Raw genomic sequence first — 26,689 nt, forward strand, 5'->3', positions numbered from 1 at the left:
TGAACACTGCCTTGTGAACAAATCTTTTTCTCTTTGCTGCGTGGTTGCTTTTCTTCACTCCTGGAAGCCTGATGTGATTTGGAACCGCCTGCCATGAGGTCACATAACAGGAGTGACTCCGGTCTGCTGGTGTTTTGGGAGCTGAATGACTGCAGCCCTTTGCTTGAAGTCGTCTCCATTTCCCTTGTGCTCTGGGGTGAGAAAAATGGAAGATGGTATCTCCAGCTGCTGAGCTGTGACCCCAAGAACAGTATTTCCAGGAATCCCCCTCTTATCATCTAAGGGATTCCTGGGAAAACTGGACCCCGAGGACACAGTGTGGGTTGGGCTGACAGCAAGGATAGCCTTCAGTTTGTTCCTTCACATCCTGCTGCAGGTTGAGCTTTTCTTATGTGATGCTGCTAAGACAGACCTCGAATGGAAGAGCTTTTTTGCTTAGGCTCAATGCTCAGTATTGCCACTTGGTGGTGCCTCTGAGGAAGCGCTGGGCTGTTTTCCAAAGCATGAGCACTCCAAGAGAAAACACATCACACACCTCTTGGTAAAAGGCAGCAGCGGTGGCAGGGATTTGTTATAAAAAGCATATTCTCTGTATGCAGATATGAACATATAAGGTGCGCATTATGACACAAATGCTCCCCGAAGGGGTGTTATTCTGCAGACCACCACTTTCTGGGCAGCAACAAAGAGCCCCCTCTCTGCATATAATATTTCCTATAAGCAGTTGTTGTCTCCAGAGTGCTCTTCATGCTTAGCCTTCAGCCCTTGCAGCCACAGTCCAGTTGAATTCTTCTGCCCTCTGGATCAATTCAGTAGAAATACCTGCCAGGGCTCTCTGGCTCCACGCAGGAGGAGAGGTAAGTTTCCCTTCCGTTGTATTGTTCCTCCCTTCCCGAGCTACAGTGCTTCATCTCAGACTCACAACTGACCAGAGATGCAGCACTGCACCTTGGGCTGGGAGACATCGAAGGTCTTCTTGTTTTCATCCATCTGCCAGGCAACCTCCTCTCACAAGAGCTATCATGAGGGAAGGAAGGAAGGTGCAGAGAAGAACAACAGCAGGATTTGGGTAGGCTGTTGGTTTGCCACCTTTCTCTACCACCAAGCAACCTTTCCCATATCAAGTCCCCTTCTGAGGGACCCTGAGCATCTGTTAGAGCACCCAAAGGATTCTGAGGGCATATTCTAGGGTGTTCTTTCGGTTCATGCAGGGTGTTAGCCTAGGTCTGATCAAACTCTCTCTTGGAGTCAAAGCTGATACAAGGAGATTTTATGCCTTGTGTCAGGACTTATCCACACTTAACATGCCCTCCAACAACTTAAAGCCAAAATCTGGGAAGCCACCTTCTCAGACACCATCTTCCCATTTTTTTATCGCAAGAGCACAGAGGCCATTTGGGCTGCTGTGATACCACATGCCTTTGAACGGCAGTTTCATCCCCCCAAAGTGTTTTTTTTTCAGGTACAGCACCCAAAAGCACACATTTTGGGGGCAAGAATGCAGTCTCTCCAAAAGCACTTTTTCAGGGGGAGAAATCACACTGTGAAATCACACGAAATAATGACAACCAAAATGGCCACTGTTCTCTCGCGATAAAAAATGGGATGTCCCAGTTTTCCTGGGACACGTTAGTGTCTAAGCATTCTTTTTTGGGTCCTAGAACTATGCCCTGTGAAAACCTGCTCTTTAAATGACAATTTGGTTTTTCCACAGATTGTCGTTTGCTCTGAATCAGCTTCAGAGAGCAGGTTTTCGTGGGGAAAGCTCTGGGGCAAAAAAAAAAAAAGAGAAAAAAAGGACTCAGATACGGTACTGTAAATTGCAGACCTTGCCTGGAAAGAGTGAGTCAAAAGGTAAGTGTGGATAAGCCCTTACTTGAAGCAAGGCTGCAGAGAGATGGTGGAACCTGGACGTCCTGTCAGATGGTGATGGGGAACCTTTGGCCATTTAGATGGGGTAGGGCTCTTATCAGCCCCAGTTGGCAAATAGGCAGGGGTTCTGGTATTCCAGCACCCATTCCAGCAGCCATTTTATAGGGATCTAGATGACATAGAGCTACTTGGAAAATCCTCAGTGCATCAAGGCCATATCTATCTAGATGCTCACACACAATTCAGGTATGTTTACCGAGAAGTTAATCTCAAGGTAATTTTTTTTTAGGGAGCTGGTATCGGGGCTAGCACATTGCAAACTGATCAAGGAGCCCCAGTTTAAAATCATCTACCAGCCGGAAAAATCTTATGAGGTGAACTTGGCCCTTTTGCTTTCTCTTAGCCTCACCCATCTCTGAGGGTTGTTGTGAGGGTTAAAAGGGGTAACTGTAATTGTTATCCTGAGCTCTTTGAAGGAAAAACAAGATTAAAAAAATGTAATGAATAAAATGTCTGCATGGAACTCTACCTACTATGCCGGAAGGAGTGCTGGAAAGCCTTTCCTAAATCCATTGCTGTATTACAGGCCTACCAAGGAACTATCGCCCAAGACAATAATGGGACATTTGGCCAGGAGCTGTTGCTGCTCAGAACAAAAGCAGATTACTGTTGGCACTGTGAATGTTTCAGGCATGAAAACTGAGCTCAGTGGAGATTCTGCCAAGGCAATTACAGTGATTTTTGCACAATCGGCTTTTTGTGCACATGCATTTGTCTTCCAGTGGTAACGGACAATCCACTTGCTTTCTCTTAGGATGGAGCTTTCGTTGCAAGGATCTACCTTTATTGGAGTTACTAAAATGCTATATTTTTATTCAAGGAAAATGCAGTGCATTTTCTACACAATGCATTCACAGCTGGCATGAATTATGCTTGCATTTGGTAGGTATAGTTTGACATTGATGCTAACAAGCTAGATAATTTATGGTACAGTGTCAGGCTGACATTTCAGCCACCTTGGGGATCCTTAGCTATGCTTGGCTTTGCCCTACAATGGGACAGGAAGTCAGATGTGAGATAACCAGCTGGATAGCTGTCATCTTAGAAATGAATAAGTTACCATAAGAACAAAAATCTGGTTTATGTAAGCTTTCATAGATGCTCCAACGATGCATTGGTCATGTTGCATTTAGAAGCTATGCTTGACCTCTGGCCATTCAAGGACCAGACGCAAGTCCGGGAACTGATAAAATCCAGGGTGCAGTTAGGAGCTAGTGACACCAAGCTAATATTAAGACCTTTCTGCCTTCGGGGGAAATTTGTGAGGGTCTTGTGCTCAGGTGGGAGGTGGGTCAAAGAACTGAGGCCAAATTGGGCTTGTTTGAGGCAAATTCTGCAGTTTAAATGTGTGGTTTGTCCCATAAAAGGGTAACCAAATGAAGAGTTCACCATCTACTAGACCCAGTAATTCTACTGTGGCATAACTTTGACATAGTCAAAATATTTCTTCAGTCTTTTCATTTAGATAGGGAACCTCTGTTTTGTTAAGCAAACTAACTTCCAAACTCCTGTTTGCTAACTCCTGAGATACCTTGAATGATCACTCATTTGTTACATGAAGATATATCTGTCACTTTAAAAACATTACATATTTATTCATTCCAATTTCATTACAGTTCCATTATACTTAGCTTCACTTTTTCTCATAAGATAAATCAGTCCCTGTAATCAGCCTTTGATCCAAAAGAGATAATTCTGTCTTTCATTCTTGTTTGTAGTAGGATCCTTAGGGGGCTATGATCCGCTTTGCCCAAGAATGGAATAACAGGAGATCAGATGTGAGATAACCTTGGTAAAATCATTAAATTCTAAAATTAACCTGCTCATTCTGATTTCCGACTGACTACAGGATGAGCTAAGACTTAGCGGAGACAGTGTTGAAAGCCTTTGCATTTTTGTCTATGGGAAAGCTCTGGCATTCTCCTGCAGCGATCCATCTGGCTGAAGTGCCGGCAGGAAGCAGGAGACTCCAGGAGAAGGATCTGGATCGCTCCTAAGGCTTTGTCAACCACTGCAACACCTTCCCCAACATCCCCTTCATGGAACTGAACCACATGCAATCCAGTAGCATCAGTAGCAGCTGGTGGAGTGGAGTGGCATTGCTTACCTGGCTTCCCAACATGGAGGTCACTGCTGGTAACCAAAGGGTTTAGGGGGAGTGGGGAGGCAGAAGAGAGGTTGGTGTGGATGAAGCATCAGGAGTGTGAGGATGGTTCTGCCACTGTGCTTGCACTGTGCTGACCTCCCCACTGCCTCTTGGCTACCAGCAGCAACCTCCACATTGGGCAGCCAGGTAAGCAATGGCCCCTCATCCCACTAAGCCACCTGCTGCTGATGCAATCTGAGAAGGACTCAAGTGGCACGGAATTAATGGACATTGGAAGAACCTTCATGCATCACCAGAGAAGCAGTAGCGTGCCTTGCTGTAGAGCAGGGAGGGGGAACCTGTGCCGCCCCCTCCCCACGATGTTATTGGACTCCAACTCTAGTATCTGATTATTGGCCATTCTGCCTGGAGTTGGAGTCAGACAACATCTGGAGCGCCACAGACTGCCCACCCCTGTTGTAAAGGGGAAAATGGGTCCCCAGCTGCGTTACACCTCGAGGAAGCACAGGGATTTCCACTTAAGGGAGTCCTCTCCCGTGAGCGAAGGATGACAGATGGAGTGTGGTCTCCATACCTCCCAATGGAGATGACCATTTGGAAAGCACATGCTGGGGAAGGAGGTGAGCAAGACACCAAACGGTGACTTTCCCAGGCAAAAGCAAACATCCTGTGTGATCCTGACTAGGCACAAAGTATGGTAAACAGAGCATCTGTCATAACCACATCCTTCTGCTGCAGTCCAGCAGCCTCTGTCACCAGGCAGCCAGGAACAAGCACTTCACAACAACCTGACAAGAAGCAGATGGCAGCTCCAGGGGCTGCAGCTCCATCCGGCTCCTTGGCAGCCTCTCCTTCCCCTCTGCTCTAAGCACAGCCCTCAGAAATTATCCCCCCCACCACCCTTCTCCTCCTCCTTCACCAGGCAGACACAGCACAGGGAGAGGTGTGTGCTGTGTGATAGAGAAAGGAAAGGTCTGTCGCTAACTCCAGCAGGGAGAGGGAGAGCAGGGCCCTAATCACCCTTCGAGAAGCAAGGCACTCATGCTTCCAATCATCCTCATGCTTCCAATCATCTCAAAACAAGCAAAAATAGATAGATGATAGATGATAGATAGATAGATAGATAGATGATAGATAGATAGATGATAGATAGATAGATAGATAGATAGATAGATAGATAGATAGATAGATGATAGATAGATATAGATAGATGATAGATAGATAGATAGATAGATGATAGATAGATAGATAGATATAGATGATAGATAGATAGTTGATAGTTAGACAGACAGACAGACAGTCCAGGTTTCTACTCAGTAGGAGAAGAAAATAGCAACCCCCAAACATGACACAATTGGTTTCCGCAGCATTTGCCAGACGCTGGAAGACACTGCTGTATAACATGCAAGCAAAACACCTTTCATCAGGGGTCCTATGAGCTTTCTGGATGCCTGAATTTCACACCGGAATACACACTCCTGTATATGCTGATGCACTGACCTTCTCTGAAATTACCGGTGACCATTCAATATGTGCCACACCTGCATCTTTGCTTGGCTTCTGAAAATGATCTGAGCATTTCTTTCTTTCTTTTGTAGCTCTGATTCCATAGCTGGAGGAAAGGTTTACCAAGTCTTGAGATCATCTGAAAAACTCACCAAAACCTCCCCGATCTGTAAAATCTGTGTTTCAGAAACCCTGCCAAACACAACATTATATCCAGACAGAGAATAGATTTGGGTTGGGAACCAAAAGTTATAGCCAAGTTTGGGAATGAGCCACAATGAGTCAAAGGGACAGGGAGAACGAAAGGACAAGACGACATTGCCCAAATAGTTTCCAAAAATGATAAATCTCTGCAAACATAAAATGAAAAGCAAAAAGACCACAGCCATTTGTGGAAGGTGACACCTAGTGTTTCTTTTCATCTTCCTAACCTTTGAACCATGCCTCCACCTTAACCCATGCCAGCCATAAACCAAAGCTTGGTTAAGCATACTTTAGATAATGGATTAGAATGGGCTTAGGCATGCCTAGTTCTGTGTTGAACTGTAGCCAGTTCAACTGGCTCAGAGGCCAGTCCACCTCCCCAGGGAACTGCAGGAACTATAGTTCTGTCTGTGAGAAACCTAACGTAGCCAGGAACCAGTCATCAGCAAGCTACATTTCCTAGGATTGTTTACGGCAGGGTTGAGCAGTGTAACATATTGGACCAATAACATCATTACCATCACTACACTCACAATGATATCGTGACCTCATGCTCATTTTAAAAGAGAAGCAAAATTGGCTAAAACTAGGTTTTGAAGGACTGACACTAGTCACAGTCTTGCTGTTGACTAGCATCCTGAGCTAGCTTGCCACGGCGACTCTTCCTCAAGATTGGCTGTCCATTGTGCTTTGCAATGCTTCCAATCCTCAGATGTGTGACTGCTTCCCCCAGTAGCCAATCCTGTAAGAAATGCAGAAAAGAAAAGGTATCAGCCAGTGATGCCAAGAGCTACATCAAAAGGGTCAAAGGCATATCCAACTCTGAATTCCCTTGTCTGGACGTGACCTACTGGAGATATCATGGTACTAATTCCCCACCATGAAGCCATGGGAGAAGCAAGTATTTTTCAGGTATCGACAGTGAGGTACAGCAATGGGAAGCCTCAACAATCCCACACAGGAAATGACAACCTCACTTCTGTAATAAGTGCCTGACTCCCTCCATTCACAACACCGTTGTTCCTGCTACTTTCATCGTATAAAGGAGTTGAACATGAGGAACCATGCAAAACCAACCCTATCTCTTAAGATTCGTTTTTAAAATATTACTATTAAATTCATATCCCATCTTTTGTGTACTTCCCTGTTTTATCCTCACAACAACCCTCTGAGGTAGGCCAAGCTGAGGGAAGGCGACTGGCCCAAGGTCACCCAGCCAGCTTCCTGGCTGAGTGAATTGAAAACTGATCCAATGCCTCCTCGTCCAACACTCTAACCACTGCACCACAATAGCCACCCATGGTAGTTGGGGACGAACAGCTCCAACCCAAACCCACACTTGCCTCATAAGTGGGAGAGCAGAACTAATTCATGCTCAGGGCAAGATGCTGCCATTCTCTCCCTACTGTGTGCTATAGTGTACGAAACTAGCCTAGGACCTTCTGCAGAAAACTAATTAGAGGATACAAACTTAGCTCAAGAGTCCATCTGGTTTAGCACTCCCTTTGCCTCCTACAAAGCTGAACCTGAGGTCCCTGTGAAGCTCAGAGGGTGAGCAACGTTTCTTGTTGTTTGCCCCAGTATCTGATATAAAGTCATATATTGTCTCCGAATATGGAGGTAGCATTTAGCTGTGATGGCTTATACACCCGCTTTCCAGCTATGATACACTTATAAAAGCCTCTACTGCATCCAATAGGTGCAGAATCAGCCACCTCTTTAACATACAATGTAGTCAAGACCAGAGGATTTTTCATTTGCACGTGTCAATACTATTCATGCACATCTTCCATGTATACGAACAATTACATTTCACTGAATAATTAGTCTTGCTTTGCATCCTCTCCCCAACCCCCATAACTCGTTTTTCTTATGCATGCGGTCAACTAATCTGTTCTGTATTGCGTACATTGCATTCACCTGAGAAAACTGCACCCTATTGCACCTGCTTAGGGTGATTCAAGGTCAGGTAAAGGGGTGTGGGGATGGTGGGGTGGCCACCCCAGGGGCTACGCAAAGAGGTATAACGTTGTCCAAACTGAAATGCAAGATTTGTTAATAATGCAGACCGAAATCCATTATGAGTTGTAATGTCTTTGGGCAACGATGGCTGTTTTATCAGAAGAGCTTCTTCTAGTGCACATGGCCCCTTGGAGAAAAAACTGTCTTGTAACGAAAATGCTTCAATAGCAAAGAGGAATTGATCTATGCAATGTTACTCCTCTGAAGCTCTTGCTAAATGATGCCAACGCTAATAACACAAGAGGCAGGCACAGCCCCATCACTTTCAAACAAGTGGACATGGGCTAGAGATGTCAATTTCACTTCTCTGGGCTTCTTATTTTTCCAATCATAAATTAGTTCTTCACATATCTGCAGCAACTTGCATTTAAAAAAAAAACCCTCATGAATTTTTCCCCAGCATGTTTGTGGGAATTTCTCCTAATAAACACATTTCTGTATGCATTTTTTACTTATGTACACGTTTTTGCAAGCACTTTCTTCTCATATAATGCATTTCTGTATGTCATTTTCCACTAATATATTCAATTTTGTGCACACTTTCCCCTAATATATGCATTTTAATAAGCATTGTTTGGTTGGAAAGCAACACCGCAAAATTCAGAGGAGTGTGAATTTCAAAGGCTGGCTATGTTTTAGTTCTTGTATTGTTTCAGAAAGTGCAAATTGAACAGATTCAGCTTTAAATGTGAACTGAACTGAATTTATTTCCCATCCCTAACATGAACCAATCAATACCTTTTAGATGTATCTGTTATCCATCTTTGGCCGTTTACATGTTAAAATGCAGCCAGGTTGTTTTTCTCAACTTCAATCAAAGCTGGTTTGGGGGGGAAATGCATCAAAAGGCCAAGTACAGAACTGCTTAGATAGAGAGATAGAGATAGAGAGATAGAGAGTAGATAGATAGATGATAGATAGATAGATAGATAGATTATAGATAGAATATGTATAATGATGCATAAATGGCCACCCTATGTGTGTGCTAGATTTGCCACTTCTAAAATTTCCCACAGCTGGAGTACAAAATTCCACTGAATTGGGTTCCTTGTAAATGGCACCCCATGCTATCTGAGGCCAAGCAATGGAGAGGGGTGAGGTGGGTGGAGTGTTGGAGAAGGACACCTTTTTTCCAGGTCTTGTTCCTACAACAGCCATTCAGATGCCTATGCGAAGCCCACGAGCAGGACACGAGCACCACAGCAAGAAACTCTAGGACTTGTGGTGTGAGCAATTAAGGGCCATGTACCTTCCTTAGTAAGAGACCCACTCGCGCAGTAACTACAACTCCCAGAGGTCTCCAGTTCCTGTTGGCATTTCCTATAACATTGAACTACAAGTGGTAGTGTATAGTTAAAGCTATGGTTTTCCCAATAGTGATGTATGGAAGTGAGAGCTGGATTATAAAGAAGGCTGATCGCCAAAGAATTGATGCTTTTGAATTATGGTGCTGGAGGAGACTCTTGAGAGTCCCATGGACTGCAAGAAGATCCAACCTATCCATTCTGAAGGAAATCAGCCCTGAGTGCTCACTGGAAGGACAGATCCTGAAGCTGAGGCTCCAATACTTTGGCCACCTCATGAGAAGAGAAGAGGAGAGTCACTGGAAAAGACCCTGATGCTGGGAAAGATGGAGGGCACAAGGAGAAGGGGACAACAGAGGATGAGATGGTTGGATAGTGTTCTTAAAGCTTTCAACTTGAGTTTGACCAAGCTGTGGGAGGCAGTGGAAGACAGGAGTGCCTGGCGTGCTCTGGTCCATGGGGTCACGAAGAGTCGGACACGACTAAATGACTAAACAACAAGTGGCAGAGTTCCCTGTGCAGGGCAGGAGTGTCAGTCTGAGGGTCTCATTCCCTCACGGACAACCCTCTGGGGTCAGTGTGCCAGTGGTGGATGGCACCACAAGGAAAAGTGGGTTGAGAAGCAGATGCAGGACCTATATGGAAGGAGAAAGAGCCAACCAGGAGCAGCAGGAGACTTGTAGTAGAAAGAGCTACAAACGCCATAATCATGACAGACCTTTGATTCTAGAGAAAGTGAGAGCCACTGCTACTGCGGTGGCGGCTGCTGCTGCTATTGTTTACTAAGGCCCCTAAAAGTATTCTTGGCAGAGAGGAAGGACAAGCACCATAACATTCAGGGACATCGAGCTCCCAGGAACAGAAGGTGCCATTGCTGCAAATAGGATTTAGAGAGCACAAAATGTATGCAAGTTCAGAGAACAAGTAGTCCCAAGGATTGGAAGCAGTATTGAAATGGTGTTTGTTGCTTATGTGTAATGAATACCCACAGCCTGGTGCCACATCTGGTTATAAATACAAATCAAGTGGCCGGAAATGTAAGAGGCAAAGGGAGCTAAAGAAGCTAAAGGACACCAATCAATCCTCCCATTTTGTTTAAAGTAGATGTTTATGGGAGAGATGGGAGGGAGGCAGTCTGTGACACAAGGTTGTGCCGGGCCCAGATAAGTGATGCTTGGGCCCTGATCCTATCACATCCTGTCCTGCCTAACCCACAAACCCAGCCATGAACGTGACCCATGAGCCTCTCTGGAAAAACAAGAGCTCCACATTCTCTCGCTCTCTCCCAGGCCCAAGTCAAGTTCTCAGCTACTGCTTCTGCCCCTTGGGAGGCTGAAGCCGGGGATGGGTTGTCCAGGAACTCTCATGGAATGCCGACCAGCTGAGCAGCCTGCAGTGTGTGGGGGGGAAGAGGGGGAGCATCCTCTGGGAAATAATCCCAACCCCTCATGCTGGATGGGAAAATGAGTGAGATCCCTCTAGGCAAGTCAGTGTGTCTAACCTTTCAGCTATCCCAGGATGCTATGAGAAGACTGAAGAGAGTACACAGTCTGTTTCTGTGGCCCCCTCCTGCTTTTTCCCGTTAGTGGTGCCTGCACAAAAGAGCCTTGGGTCTGGGTAAGAGCCTGCCTGCCTGGTGAGCATGCAGAGATTCTGCTGCAACAGCAGCCTGCCCAGTGAAGAGAGAGCGCTATTTTGAAAGGTACAGAAACAGGCCTATATTGGGAGCGAGCCAAACCACAATCCCTGGTTCAGATATAATGCTAAGCTAAGGAGCATGGTTTGTTTCTTCCCAGCTTTGGCAGGGTGGAATGAAGCAGATGCAATCTGCTCATATATGGTAACCTGTGGCTTACAGTGACATGCAAACATAGCTGTTGTGGGTCTGCAGCTGATGCCAAAGGCAGCTGGTGGTAACATAGGAAGAGGCTACTGGATCAGGCCAGTGTCTCATCTAGTCCTTCTTCCAGTGGTCATTCAGAGACCTTTGGGAAGCCCCAACGCAGGACCAGAAGGCAGCAGCACTCTCCACTCCCACAGTTTCCAGCAACTGGTATTCAAAGGCTACTGTTTCCAACAGTGGAGGTAGAACATAACCATCAGAGTAGACTTCTCCATGAATTTGTGTCATCCTCTTATATAGCCACCATGGCCATTTTTGCTCTATTCCAATGGGAAATCCAAGCCTGGTTTCTATGTAGCAGACAGAGAGCCTGACAATTTGCCTCTGCAACAACTGCCACATTACATGGGAGAATTGGTCACCCTTTGTATCAGCACACAGAAAATTTAGGCTCCAAGGATGAGTCTTTAGGCACATAGCCAATACTTTTCCTTTGCTTAGTAGAACTTAAGCATTGCAGAAAAGAATATAAACAAGGTTAACAACATTATAAAAGGCAAGTTAAGATTACAAATCTAAAATATTGATTATTAATGAAGAGCTAACCCCCCACCCCTAATTAAACCATAATTACCAGAATCAACAAGCAAAAGTTGATACACACCTCCCAAAAGTCAGAGTGAGAGATGCTTCAAGGAAGAGACATTTATATCCAATTTTCCCTTTGAATAAGATCCCCCCCCTAAACTTTCTCAATTATCAAAGAAAAACAAGACTACGTTCCACAAAGTACCCAACTACATAAAAGGATATGACAGATCAAATACTGAAATACATCCATTGCGACTTCTGCAATAATTTTGACTAAACATAGACTACTACCCAGCATCTTAAAAAGCAGAAAGCAGAGACATCACCTTACCAACAAAGGTCCGCATAGTTAAAGCCTTGGTTTTCCCAGTAGTGATGTATGGAAGTGAGAGCTGGACCATAAAGAAGGCTGATCGCCAAAGAATTGATGCTTTTGAATTATGGTGCTGGAGGAGACTCTTGAGAGTCCCATGGACTGCAAGAAGATCAAACGTATCCATTCTTAAGGAAATCAGCCCTGAGTGCTCACTGGAAGGACAGATCCTGAAGCTGAGGCTCCAATACTTTGGCCACCTCATGAGAAGAGAAGAGGAGAGTCACTGGAAAAGACCCTGATGCTGGGAAAGATGGAGGGCACAAGGAGAAGGGGACGACAGAGGACGAGATGGTTGGACAGTGTTCTCGAAGCTACAAACATGAGTCTGACCAAACTGCGGGAGGCAGTGGAAGACAGGAGTGCCTGGCGTGCTCTGGTCCATGGAGTCACGAAGAGTCGGACACGACTAAACGACTAAACAACAACAGACTACTACCATCAAAGCAAAATAGTTTTAGCAACATCTAGTAAAACTACATCAAATACAAACAATTGCTATTTTTTAAAAAGTGTATCTGAATAGAAGTTACCCAGACACATTATCTGACTTATACAATAATGTGTCTGGTCCACATCTGAGCATACTAAAAGTATCAATGTTAAAAATGGCACTCACTGTGAACACAACTTGTTTAACTAATGAATTGTTTAACTTGTTTAAGATGAATTAAAGGTAAAGGGACCCCTGAACATTAAGTCCAGTTGCGGACGACTCTGGGATTGCGGCGCTCATCTCACTTTACTGGCCAAGGGAGCCGGGATTTGTCCGCAGACAGCTTTCAGGTCGTGTGGCCAGCATGACTAAGCCGCTTCTGGCGAACCAGAGCAGCGCACGGAAACACTGTTTACCTTCTAGCCAGAGCAGGACCTATTTATCTACTTGCACTTTGATGCGCTTTTGAACTGCTGGGTGGGCAGGAGCAGGGACCAAGCAACGGGAGCTCACCCCGTCACAGGGATTCGAAACGCTGACCTTCTGATCAGCAAGCCCTAGGCTCTGTGGTTTAGACCACAGCGCCACCCGCGTCCCTTTATAGAGATAATTAACTTATCTCTATAAATAATTTAAGGCTTTCAGTTTATAACAGGAGACATAGGGATATCGGTTCAAGAGGAGGAATGAGGACTAGTGATATATCAGTCTAAAATACAAATCTGGCTTGTCGCAAAAACAGAAAGATGCTCTTTATTCCCATTGTAACAAATTTAATTGTGCTGCACCGGGGTAAAGAAAATCAGCTATAAGGCCTGTACACATATCTCTGGAAGCAGCAAAAATGGGTGCAGAAGAGGGAATATTTGCCACACCATCTGAATTGGCAGCCTTCATTGCCTTTTGTGGAAGTGAATTCCATTGCCTGGAGATTGTACATTGTTTCGTGCTCAACTACACTCCTTCAGACCTCTGCTCTTTGGGGCTTGGGGCTGGCTTCACACATTACATTTTTGTACTTGGGCACAGACCCACGAGCACAAAATAATGAGGCGTATATCCCGCCAAGTATGAGAGGTGTGTGAATGGAAAATTATTATTAAGTGAAAGACTCAGTAGCAAGAACCAGGAAAGTAATGGGACCCCACGCTCAAATCTTTTAAAGGGGCCACTTTCTGGATTTCACACACAGGCTTGATGGGGTCCACGTGTCTTCTGTACTCTCATGACGACACCCAAGTACAAAACGTACCATGTGAAGCTGCCCTACAAAGTGTGGGGTGGGGGTTTGGGGAGTAGAGGGAAATAGAAGGGCAAAGAGCACTGTTTATCAGTGCTCCTCCTTTACCCCAAGGCTTTGGTTTTCAAATCAAACACTGATGAGAAAACAAAGCGAGATCCCAATCTAGTCCCATAGTCGCAGGCTGATTAACCCTGAGTTCAAGCCCAGGCCCCCACTTTGCCTATAAATAGCTCTGCCTTTTCCTTTCCCATCCTCCCGTCAGGGGCTGCGAAATGCCTGCCCTTTTATGGTCAAAATGGAAGATTCCTAGAGCTGAGCAGTCCAGATCTCCCATGTTGGGGCTCAGCCAAGGGGCTCAGGGGGGATGCAGCGCTGGGTCTCACAAGCTGCTGTGCTGCTTCTCCTCAGCGTGTTCTTGGCCGGGATAAATCATAATGTCAAGAACAAAGCACAGGTTTTCAGGGCCTTAGAGAAGAGGGCTGGTGGAATTCAGACGTTTTGGAGGTTGTGGTTAGGAAACGTTTGGTGCTGTCTTCCTCCACTCTCTCATGTTCCCTCTCCCCTTCAGGGACCAGACATTTTGTTCTGGCTCCGTGCTTGAAAGCTGGATTCTCCAAGTAAAGGATCAAAGGCACCTCATCCTCTGCGGTTTTTGAACTATATGGCCAAATCAGGGCCAAATAAAGTGAATTTGTACATGATGTTCATGGAATACATGAACATGCGTAAATATATCAAGGATACAACAAGGCGCACGATGAATGATTCAGGTTTGTGAATGTGCAGTTATCTTCATGGTTATTTAAAATGCATATAGTTCTTATGTGTGGGGTTTTCCCCAATGCTCTTTAAGAGATTTTCATTTATATAGCAATGATACAAAAAAGGCATCCCATAACGAACACAAGGGACATTTGCAAGTGTGATTTTTTTATATTATTATTAAAGAAGAGTCTTAATGCATTTGGCAATCTTTGCACACATGCATTCAAACATGTATTGTAATGTGTGCTTTAAGATGAAACCCTGAGAGAAATCCACATCCCAATTTTCAATTTGCAGGCATGGATTTAAACTACAAAATGCAAATTCTATCATTGAACTTTCCATTTTAGAGGATGGCGTTCATTGTTTAGCATGTATATAAAGGGTGAGGAAGAGATGAAATCTTGGTGACCGCTGTTAAGCGTTAACCCACTCCTTGTAATGGAGTGTTGGAATTCAACTATAAGCTTTCTAATTTTAATTTGTTAAAATACATCACCATATACAGAAGTCCAATACTATACCAGTATCAGTTTCTATAATGGCTATAATGGCTACATAGATACCCACCAGTTCCTAGGTGCCGAGGCAGTTTTGGCCCCTAGTGGCTTTCTTGTTGTTGTTTGTTTTTGAAGGGACTTGCCTCCTCAATGTTCAGAGGGTGTTTGGTTCTGCCTCCTGGCTCATTGTAACGTCACTCACATATCATCAGCAAATCACATCAGACCCCCTCAATCAACTTGAGAAGACGGCACCTCTGCTTACACATATATATAAACTGGTATGCAGATGTGGCATAAACCAAGTGGCTTTCATGACTGTGCATATTTCAACACATTTCTGAAAACTGTGTGAGTGCAAGAGGAATAATAGCATGAGTCAGAATTGTTGCTTGGTACTGGGATGGCAGACCCTCCAAGTGTCGCTATTTTCCAGGGACAATCCTGGATTTACAAAACTTATCCCAGTTTTTGATTTGATCCTGGAATGTCCCCCTTTTCCTTAAAGGTAAAGGTAAAGGTAAAGGTACCCCTGCCCGTACGGGCCAGTCTTGACAGACTCTGGGGTTGTGCGCCCATCTCACTCAAGAGGCCGGGGGCCAGCGCTGTCCGGAGACACTTCCGGGTCACGTGGCCAGCGTGACATCGCTGCTCTGGCGAGCCAGAGCCGCACACGGAAACGCCGTTTACCTTCCCGCCAGTAAGCGGTCCCTATTTATCTACTTGCACCCGGGGGTGCTTTCGAACTGCTAGGTTGGCAGGCGCTGGGACCGAGCAACGGGAGCGCACCCCGCCGTGGGGATTCGAACTGCCGACCTTTCGATCGGCAAGCCCTAGGCAAGCCCTAGGCAAGCCCTAGGCACTGAGGCTTTTACCCACAGCGCCACCCGCGTCCCTCCCCTTTTCCTTAGGATGTCCCTATTTTCATTGGAGAAATATTGCAGGTTATGGTAGGACCTCCCTATTTTGGACAGTATGGAGTTATCTGACCCTGAGCCATCTGAAGGCTCAGATGGCTTCCCTGTATACGGAGGTTTTTTTAAAAAAATGTTTAATGTTTTATTATGTTTTAATATATGTTGGAAGCTGCCCTGAGTGACCAGGGAAACCTAGTCAAATGGGTGGGGTATAATTATAATTAAATAGGATGTCCCTATTTTCATTGGAGAAATGTTGGAGGGTATGGGATGGTATCAATTTGGGGCAAGGCCTGCACAGAACACGAAAGTTCTTTGCCCAGAGGGATGGCAATCTACATCAGTTTATTTCAGGAGATGCAGTTACTTGGTGCTCTCCAGTGAATGGCTCAGCATGCTTATGGACGCATGCCTCCCCTTCAGACTTCTGGTATCCACTAGATAACACAGAGTGAGCCCACTGAAACACATCTGGGCCATAAAGTGTGATGTGGCCTTGGGCTGCCAGGAGGCTTGGGCCCAGGCGCTGTCCATTTCATTCCAGAACAACATTGCACAAACCTCGAGAATGCTTATGCTTGGAACAGAGTCAGTGCTGAGTCACAGCTGCTCTTCTTCCTCTTGCTTTCAGAAGCAGATTAAAGGATGCTTCCAGGCAGGGGTTTAATATTACAAACAGGCTGTTCAGATATCTTTTTAAAAAAAACACCACCCAGGGAAATTGGCAAGAGTTTTTTTTTAAAAAAAAACCCAAAAAAACTGTATTGGGGAAATGTTTGCATTTCTTTTAAAAATGTGTTGTATCGATGTACACCATTATGATGTTTTATGATATGGTGGTATGTAAATGCTTTTGCAAATATAAATAAATAAATCTTGATTAAATGAGGATAATACATGGGCCGACATAATTATGTGGACACCGAGGAAAAACGTGCATGTATGAGGACCGTTGATCCCACAGTAAAACACCCATTCAAAAGGAAAATGGGCACATAGTGGCAAAACAGCAATTGGAATCCTGTCTACTGCCCCAGATTTTGTGTTCATCTGACCTACAGAGCTTATAGACAATGGCTTTTTTGTGTTGGGTCATGTACCCTCATTTATGAGTTCGTTGTCCATGCCTATTGTTCTTCACAGGGCTAGAGGAAATGCAAGGGGTCTGGTTCAAGGCAGTACATGTCAGCTGTGTTGGGGCAACTGGGCTACTCAAGAAGGTAGCAAAGAGCCCCTGGTAAAAAGGACAAAAAACGACATAGCACAATATTGGTCTCATTCATGTGGGAGGGCAACTCTTTTCTCATAAGCTGAAATTGAAAATTACATGCAAATTTGTGTAAGGACACCCTGATGACCACTTTTGTTAGAAAAGTCGGGAGCAGGTGTTTAGGAGTGGAGAAGTCAAAGGGAGAGGAGGTGCTTTCCCCTTTCCCCATTGCAGCTCCTACCCCACAAGCTGCTTAGTCCCACATAGAATTCAAGGCTCATGTTTGTGAGCCACCGGGAAGCCATGGGAATGAAGAATGGGCTGGGTGCTGGTGACGGTTGCAGCATCAGGAAAGCAGCTGTGGGGAAATGGTCAAGCACCTTCCATCTCCTGCTGTGTTTATGTTGTAAATCAACCCCTCTGGACAACCCCACAGGGAGCTGCAGTTGGTTTTAAGTGCACACCTTTGTTGGTAACGTAGTTTCAGCCCTTAGAAAATCCTGTTTGTGCTTCTCTGAAACTGCCCTTAGTTACATTCTGCAATGCAAATGGGGGCAGCGCAGGAGAGGATTAGCTGCTGGATCTGGAAAAGCCAAGGCCCCCCACCCCCACGAGCAATGAAGTTTGTTCCCGAGAGCAATATAGATTTCCAGAAGATAGCGCGGCTCAGAACAAAATGTGCTCTCCGTGACACAGACAGCTCCTTCCTGCATCATCTTCCCAGGCCTTTGTCTCAGCTCAACCTTTTCCATATTCTAGAGTCTCCCCATCCCACATAAATTTTCTTCCCTCCCTCTCAGTCTTTCCCATCTAGCTTTACACCACACCTTTCAGCTTCCCAGTTTGCTGCTCGTTCTCCCTTTCCATACTTTCAGAAATACCCCAATGCTCTTAATCTTTTCTTAACTGTTTCAGCCCACTTCAGTTGGCAGAAGATGCTGGTAAAAAGTCTGTTTTCTAGGAATTGCTGCTTTAAGACAAATAATAATAATAATAATAAATGAGCTAGTTTTGAATGTACTGCGGTGGCCACCTCACTCTGCCTAATGGTAGGGCTGGCCCTGTGTTCCACACAGGGCACCCAGTCTTTGCTGGGATGTAATTGCTATGCAACTCAGTAAAAAAATATAAAAAATAAGCCAAAAGTCAAACAAGACTGCAATAGCAGAAAGAGTTTCAGTTCTGGGGCATGTGAACTGGTAGGTCTGGGAGTGACACCTCTTGATCTGTTTACACATTACATTCCTAGGACAGAGGAAATGGTCTGCAGGATTCCATCCCAAGGGAGACACAGTCACGTCACTAGGCCCGTTAGAGGAGACTGATCTCTTTTTACTGGCGACGTCCATCTGTTGCGAAGCATTTGAAGAAAAGAGAAGGGAATGCAAAGGGGAAGTCCCTGGAGTGACATTTGAAAGGGTGATAAAGTCCATGACTCTTTGTTTCCTGCATATGGAAAGATTATGTGTGCCAAGCCTTGATATAAAGGGAGACCACCAGCACTCTCCACTATTTGGGAGGGCAGTTCCCCATCAAATACTTCCCCTTCTTTTTATATGTCTGACAATTGTGTAAATTGAAGCATTTGAAGTAGGGCCAGGATTGTACCCACTGCCTCTGCTCAGAACCTCCACATGTTTATTTATTGATAGGTCCTCTTTTCCCAGGACATGTCCTCTTTTCATGGGTAGAGTCATCATAGTGATACATAGTTAAAAGTAAAGGTAAAGGGACCCCTGACCATTAGGTCCAGTCGTGACCGACTCTGGGGTTGCAGCACTCATCTCGCTTTATTGGCTGAGAGAGCCGGCATACAGCTTCCGGATCATGTGGCCAGCATGACTAAGCCGCTTCTGGTGAACCAGAGCAGTGCACGGAAATGCCGTTTACCTTCCCGCCGGAGCAGTACCTATTTATCTACTTGCACTTTGACGTGCTTTCGAACTGCTAGGTTGGCAGGAGCAGGGACCCTAGCAACGGGAGCTCACCCCGTCACAGGGATTCGAACCGCCGACCTTCTGATCGGCAAGTCCTAGGCTCTGTGGTTTAACCCATGTCCTGCATAGTTAAAAGTAGAAGTCGACAAATGTCCCTTTTTTTGATCTTCAAAATATGGCAACCTTATTAACCATTTTAAAAATTCAAAGCAGTTTATAATAATACGTATACTAGGGGCTGCTGCCTCTGCTCACACTGCTTGCCCATCTTGCCTGCCCCAGCATTTTAAAACCACCATTTTAAAACCAGCCTTCTCTTTTGCACCACTCCCTCACCATGACTTCATATAAATCCAAGAATGTGATGCAGCACTAGAAATCCTCCAGTGGGAGATGCACTAATAGACCCTGATCATTTTTATGCATTAGGAAGATATAATAAAAACATGTAAAAAAATTAGCCATCAACTAAATAATAGAGAAAGTTGTTTTCTAAATTGCCTGCATAAGCCTGGCAGCATAGAAGAGCTTTCAACAGACGTTTAAAGGTTGAAACAGAAGGTACCTGCTGAATCTCTGTTGGCAGAGCATTCCACAAGATGGGGCTAATCACACTCAAGGCTCTGTTTCATGACGACGTCAATGAGCCTCACCAGCTCAGGGGACAACCAACAACACTCTGTGGATTATCTCAGTGATCAAACTGGGATATAAGGATTTAGGTGCTCCCTAAGGTACCCTGGGCCCAAGTTGTTCAGGTCTTTGTAAATGAATACAAGGACTTTGAACCTGTCTTGGTAATCTCTGTTATTAGTAATCTCTGTGAACAGATCCCCCGTACACACAACTTGCATGTAAGCAGACTTGCTCTGCACATTTGGGAACCCTGCAAAAAAGGAAGAGAGAGAAAGAGACCCCTATGCACATCCAACTTGTTCACTTCAGGACTCTGTGCATACCTTCCTTATTTTAAAACAAAACTCATTTGACTATAACCAAAGCAGATGGTTCTTTGTTCAAAATGGCTGCAGAACAGATTGGTTCTCCAAGCTCTCCACCAAGGTTCTTGTTTTGAAGATTTAAAGCACAGTTGTATGCATGCTTACATAAAAGCCCACCCCACTGTTTTTATTAGGATTTACTCCCTTGAGAGTATTCTTAGAATTGCAATCTTAATCTGGCAATCCTACCTGTATACACACACACACAAGAGAGAGAGAGAGAGAGAGAAAGAGAAAAAGAGAGAGAGAGCTTTGTTATTATATTAGTCTGTTCATAAAATGCTGGTGGTAAGTACATGCAAGTACATAAGCATTTACAGGAACATACATAATTACTCAAATTTAGCTGGATTATGAAGTCATAGTTCACTCTTGGTGATGTCATAACTCACCATTGTTGGTTTACTCGGTGAAACGGCTAATTACAATGAACACACTGATAATAACTGTGTGTGTGTGAGAGAGAGAGAGAGAGAGAGAGAGAGAGAGAGAGAGAGAGAGAAGAGGAGAGGAGAGGAGAGGAGAGGAGAGGAGAGAAGAGAAGAGAAGAGAAGAGAAGAGAAGAGAAGAGAAGAGAAGAGAAGAGAAGAGAAGAGAGAGGCCCTATACCAGGCTTCCTCAGCCTCAGCCCTCCAGATGTTTTTGGCCTACAACTCCCATGATCCCAAGCTAGCAGGACCAGTGGTCAGGGATGATGGAAATTGTAGTCTCAAAACATCTGGAGGGCTGAGGTTGAGGAAGCCTGCCCTATACATGTCACACTCAGACCACTGACCCATCTATCTCAGTATTGTCTACACCAGTGGTCTCCAACTTTTCCAGACCCAGGACCCACCATTAACCCAAATATATATTTCTTGTTTTTAAATTATATATATATTTGTATGGTAGTGGTGCTGCTCTTGTGACCCACCTTAGATCAGGCTGTAATCTGGTAGTGGCTTCCAACCTGCCAGTTGAATGGTTCACATTGACTGGCAGCAGGTCTCCAGGGTTTCAGACAGGGAAGCTTCCCCAGCCCTATCTACAGATGCCAAAGATTGAGCCTGGGACCTTTTATGTACAAAGCATCTCCTCTACCACCATTCTATGGCCCTTCCTGCATATACCCTCCAACATTTCACAAGTGAAAATACTTGGAATCATGCTCCTATTCTCATACCAAGATCGCTGCCTGAGCTGCCTTCTCCTCACACCCCCTACACATCACTTTCCCTCTACCTGCTGCAGAGGGAAATTGACTATTAGTAGTTTCCTTATATAATGTCTAGTTGAACATTTAATCTCAGAATGAATCTTGTTATACGCATCACAGAAGAGCTGCAATATGGACAAATTCAGCAGCAATTGGATAGACAATTAAGGCAAGGGAATGAAAGAGTTTGGAGCAGTGTGCTGACACCATGTGCCTGCAAGTTACATGTATGTGCACTAGAGTCAACATATATTTGCCCTCTTTCCTTTAGAGATTCAATTTCTAGGGGACTCAGGTAGGTGGTTGAACCCCAATAACCACCACACACATGTGTATACATTGTCAAGAAAAAGGCATTCTCCTACATATCCCCACAAGACTCAAATGGGGGGTGGTGTTTTACCAGGGGCAAAGTTCAGAAACTGGAGTAGTTGGAGGTACAAGATTGATTACTTGCCTACTATTCTAATCCCCCTTTAGCTTGGCCTCTCCAGGAGGAGCTAAAATACAACAAAAACGAGAATCCCAAAAAGGAACTGGAAGTAGAAGCAAAAAAAAATCCAGTGGGTAGTTGAAAGATATATTTATTGATCCAATGCTTTTCGGACCTTGCCGGTCCTACTTTAGGGAAATCTAAAATCAATTTAAAAAATATTTTACATTACAAAACCAATCTGAGATTTCCCAGAAGAAGGACCAGGAGGGTCCAAAAATGCATTGGATCAACTTGTTTGACTTTTGACTACCTTGTTGCTTTTTTTTTGCTTCTACTTCAGAATTAGCTGTGCTCGAAAGAGGCCTGTGGATTCGGACATGACTACAGCAAAAATTCTAGATCAAAGTTCTAATTTGGTTTGAATGATGAATGGAATCTATTCCTTTTTTAAAAAAATGAAAACGCCACTGATGAAGGCATGTTCCCTACTTACACATTTCACTGCCACCCCAGAAGGCTCTTTCCTCTCATCACTATCGCTTTGTGCTCAGAAGACAGGAGAAGGGGGAAGGCAGAAAAAGAGGAGGAAAGGGAGAAGAGGAAATGTATAATTCTGATAATCAAAACACTTCCTTTAATGGGCAGTAGGCAAAGCAAAACTGAGCTTTGCTGAGCGCTGGCTTACCCATTTTCCCCCAGGCTCTGCTGACACTGTTAAATATGGGAAGAAGTAGAGAAGACACCCCCCTCCCATAATGACCATAAATAGATGACGGAATGAAAATGGGAGTTGCTGGAGCAAAATGTTATTGGTGGCTTATATGATATGCTGCCTGTTTTGTGCAGTTTCATGAGAGTGGAGTTCTCTTAAGAAGGACAATATCTTTATGGGATTTCAGTAGGTGAATTACTAGAAATGCAGGCTAATTCCTCATTGTCTATAAGAATTCTTTAACCGCCCAGGGCTGTCTTCTGCTAAGATTACTAGAAAGCAGAACAGACTGCATAGAGGGCCGCACTATACCATCCTCCAAGAGGAGACCATGTCAATGCTGTCAGAATTGACTTGTTCCCACAGCATTTAATCAAAACCCAAAGGGTCTGCTGTAATAGCATCCATGGCAAAAATTCATATGCACAACAACTGCAAAGCAACCTGGAGATGAGCAGTTGCAGGAGTTTGCCTGCGTCTCATCCCCAGCAGCACCCCATGAAAACAACAGTGTGATTCCAAGGAGGTCCTCTCTCTCTCACTCTCCTTGCCTCCAAAGTACGAAAGGCTTGTGTGGAAGTATGGAAGTATTGGCAACTGGTTGGCCACTGTGAGAACGGAGTGGATTGGCCCTTTGCCTGATCCAGCAAAGCTCTTACGTTCTGAAGACTTATAAATTATTGAGTTTCTCCTATAGAAATTATCCTGTTCTCCAGCCTTACTTCAGTACATTTTTTTACAATTAAATCTGTCAGTGTGATACTGGACATTTTACAGGTCTGCTGCTCCAAAGAGCCTCCTAAAATGATCCACCCTCCTCCTCCTCCTCTTCTTCTCCCATATTGACACATGAGCCCTCTGATTTATATGAATTTGAGAATGAAAAGCAGGGCAGAGAGACTTGTAATTTGAATGAGTATCCTTATATAGTTTTTTGATTCACATTATGAAGCCATTTAGGCAAAATGTGCACCGTTGAGAGATTGGGGTGATGCGCAACAACTCTGTAGACAATGGGAGAATGGGATCAGATTTGCTGCCCCCAACACACACTCAGTGTAACTTGTGAAAGAGCCTGTGTGTGCACACCTGTGCAGGCCCAGGTTCTGTGCATGCATTTGGGAACCCTGCCTTGCCTGATGAGCTCCATGTGTAGGCTCCTTCACAAGCCATGAATATAGGCTCAGGATAACCAACCTGGTACCCTCCCAGTGTGGACTGCAGCTCCTGTCGTCCCTGACCACTGGCTATGCTTGTCAGGACTGATGAGAGTTGTAGTCTGAAACATCTGGAGGGCACCACATTGGCCACCCCTATTGGCAGTGGAAGTGAAGACGTGGACTGCTGTTCCATTTGATTACTATAACGTGTGAAGAGGGCTATTCTGTAACAAGCTGGTGGCCGCCTCCAGTCTTTAGTTTCCCTGCTCACATATTAAAAACAAATAAATAAACTTAGATAACCTAACCTTGCAGCGTGTTTGCACAAGAGGCTAAGTGCTGCTGGGTTATTGAATGGGACTGTAAAACCTGCGTTTGCATTATCTTCTGCATTAAAGGCTGTTACACAGGACACAAAACCTGCAAGTGTTTTTGAATCCATTCTTTGAATAATTCCTGCCTTTTTCCAGCATTCATGTACCTCAAAGTCACGTTTGACCTGTCTACCGTTTCAGAAGGGGGCACATTTTCGACCATTTCCTGACTGCTTCAGCTTTAATCCATAAAGTACAAGAAAAAAAGAATGAGCAAAGAGGACCTAACAAATTACCGCAGTGACTCACCGGCAACACATACAAATTCTTTGTATGCCGTTTTAAACAGAGTGCTTCTGAAGAGGAATAAAAGAAAGTGCTGGTGTAGAAATGTTGAAGGAAAAGGGGAGGGCAGAGGGCGGTTTTTTTCTTTTTTCTTTTCTTGGACAGAACCAATTTTCCAAGCCTTTCAGTTTTGAAGCTGCAAACGTATTTTGCAAGCTGTAGGTTTTTTTTGTTTTTGTTTTAAAAGGAAGAAACTTAAATCATCTCCAGACAACTTTTTTGCAAGTGGCAAAGGAAATACTGCTCTGTCCAGGAGCAATTCAGAGATGCAGCCTGTCTAGACAAAGCTTCCCCCTAATTTCCTACCGATAATTGTTTTGGGAAATCTGCACACGCATGTTCTGGAGAAGAACTCCTTACCTACCAGCTGGAAGGCACTAAAGTGGTCGGTCCTCTATGCCCATAGCGCTTTGGAACTGGGTGCCAGAATTGCTCTAAGTGGCTGAAGAATCAGCCATTGCCCTGCCCACCAGTCACTCTTAATTGTCAGGAGACTACTCAGTTGTCAGTCTGACCTGTTGGAAGACTAGACTTGTGCATATGGGAAACTGCCTGGGCTCCAGGGCAGTAAATTGGCTTATTACCCAGAGTACTTTCTTACCCCCAGAGGTTCCACGGTATGATACTGGGGTGGCCAACATGGTGCACTCCAAATGCTGTGGATTACAACTCTGAGCATCCTTGACCATGTTGGCCCGAACCCAGAATGTTGGCTACCCCAGTGTTCTACCATGCAGGAAGATAATTCCTTGCCTCCCAGCAATGCTTAGGATACCTGTGACATCTTTGTTTGCTGCGCCTTTGGTTGGTGGGTGCCAGCTTTCTCCACTGGACAGCCCCTGACCGCAGTTCTAGTCAGGCATTGCCACACACCACCAGAAGTAACTGAAATGCCCAGGCATCCCCCACCCCCAGATCACTACATGCTGGCACGCTAAATTCAGCAACTCAACATCTGCCTTGGGACCACTCCATACTGGTGAGGCACTCCTGGGAGGTCAGAATGATCCATTTGCCATTTTCCACTTCAGGGTGGGAGGTGGGGAGGGCAGTCTAGGTTGGAAATTCTTCTGCTTTTTATTTTTTTCCAACTTGGAACGTGCTTTGGAACAAACAAATGCCAGCAGCTCCCGGAGACATCTGCGTCCTAGAGCCAAGCAGCCAGCCTTTGTAGTGCTGTCTGGTGATTCTGGGAGAAGCAGCCCTTTTTTACCTTATACCAGGGCAGGATGCAGCACCATTTATTTGTCAGTGCAACTTGCTCAGAGCTAGCCCTGGGGAACTTGGGCGGGGGGGGGGCACTCTCAGGGGAAAGAGGTTTCTTAAGTTTCCTAAGTACATTCTAATTATGCTTCCCACAAAATGCTGTTTTATTGAAGATTGGCGTTTTCTTTTCCTGTGCTCTGCTACAGCAGTTCTCAACATCCATCGCTCTGCAGTGCTTATGATAACCATCTGGAAAAAGACACCAGGATGCAGAGATGAAAGGGGCTGCAGGGCAAACAGCAGCAGACTGAGATGTCATGATTCTGCTGAAAAGGAGATTATTGTTATTTTTTTAAAAAAACTGACTGCTGTGCTAGATCTTCTGCTCCCCATTTCCAGCCATTGCACACCACATCAACTCTCAAATGTTTGAGGGGTGTATTATGGGGGGAGACCAGTTAAGGTGCTCCCTACAAATGGAACTCCAAAACTCTTTGAGGGTGGAGATTCTCAACCTTTTCATTTCTCCTGTGCATTTGTCTCCATCACTCTTCCTTCCTTCTTTCCGTTCCCATCCCAGAACAAGAACCGGTTCTGATGCAAAAATAATTCTACCACCATGCAGAAGTTAGAAGAAAAGTCATTGCATATGGGGCACAGCTATTAGCACAACATCTAAGAATAGGGAAGCATTAGAGTCACCACTTATATTGCTTTTATATGGGTATTGTACAAGTAGATGTTAGACATTCAACACACAGACCCATGTACCTGTAGAACACATTTGCCACAAACATGCAACCACCCACTCACACCTATGCATCCACAGACAGTAGGTAGGAACGTACCTGTGCTTGCCCACACCTGTCATGCACTAGGCCCTTGGTGGGGATGGGGAAGGTGGGCGCCGTCTCCTCTCTTCGAAACACAGAGGGCCACACTGGAAGACCAGTGTTGACACTCCTTTTTTAAGCCGCTGGCACAAGGGGTCCTGGGTGAAAACTTTTCCCTCACTGCTCAGAATCTGGAAAACCTTTTACTTTTACCTTATATGAGCTGAAAGACGATGCTGCACGGCTGACGGCCTCATCTGTCAGTGGTCCTGAGGGCAGCCATTGGCTGGGGCCTGGTCACGTGGTCCCGCTGCCTTGACCTGCGACAGTTCAAGCGAATGTTGGTTTTACCCCCTAAGGAAGGCGTGCTTGACAATTTTCATATTTCTTCTAAATTTGGAGATTTCAGACAATGCTCAGAATGCCAGAAGCCCATGTGGAAGTCATTAAGACTGCGAGGGAAAGAGGGAGGGAGAGAGGCAGCCAGTAAAGGGGGGGGCAGTGGAGGAAAGAAGGAGGGAAAGCTTTGGGAGGTGGGGCAAGGGAGGGAGGGAGGCCTGAGGCTGTTGCCAGCTACATGCCTGGGAACGTAAATGA

General features: G+C 45.0%; 1 long non-coding RNA gene across 1 annotated transcript; it reads right to left on the bottom strand.

Annotated features, from left to right (window-relative positions):
* Positions 1-6,200: 6,200 nt before the first annotated feature.
* Positions 6,201-26,299, bottom strand: LOC114590975 (uncharacterized). Its single transcript, XR_013391882.1, has 2 exons — positions 26,108-26,299; positions 6,201-6,491 (listed from the first exon to the last, which is right to left on the bottom strand). It is a non-coding gene; the product is annotated as an uncharacterized LOC114590975 (long non-coding RNA).
* Between the last annotated feature and the right edge of the window lie 390 nt (positions 26,300-26,689).

This window comes from Podarcis muralis, chromosome 2 (assembly GCF_964188315.1).
Source record: "Podarcis muralis chromosome 2, rPodMur119.hap1.1, whole genome shotgun sequence".
Lineage (NCBI taxonomy): Eukaryota > Metazoa > Chordata > Lepidosauria > Squamata > Lacertidae > Podarcis > Podarcis muralis.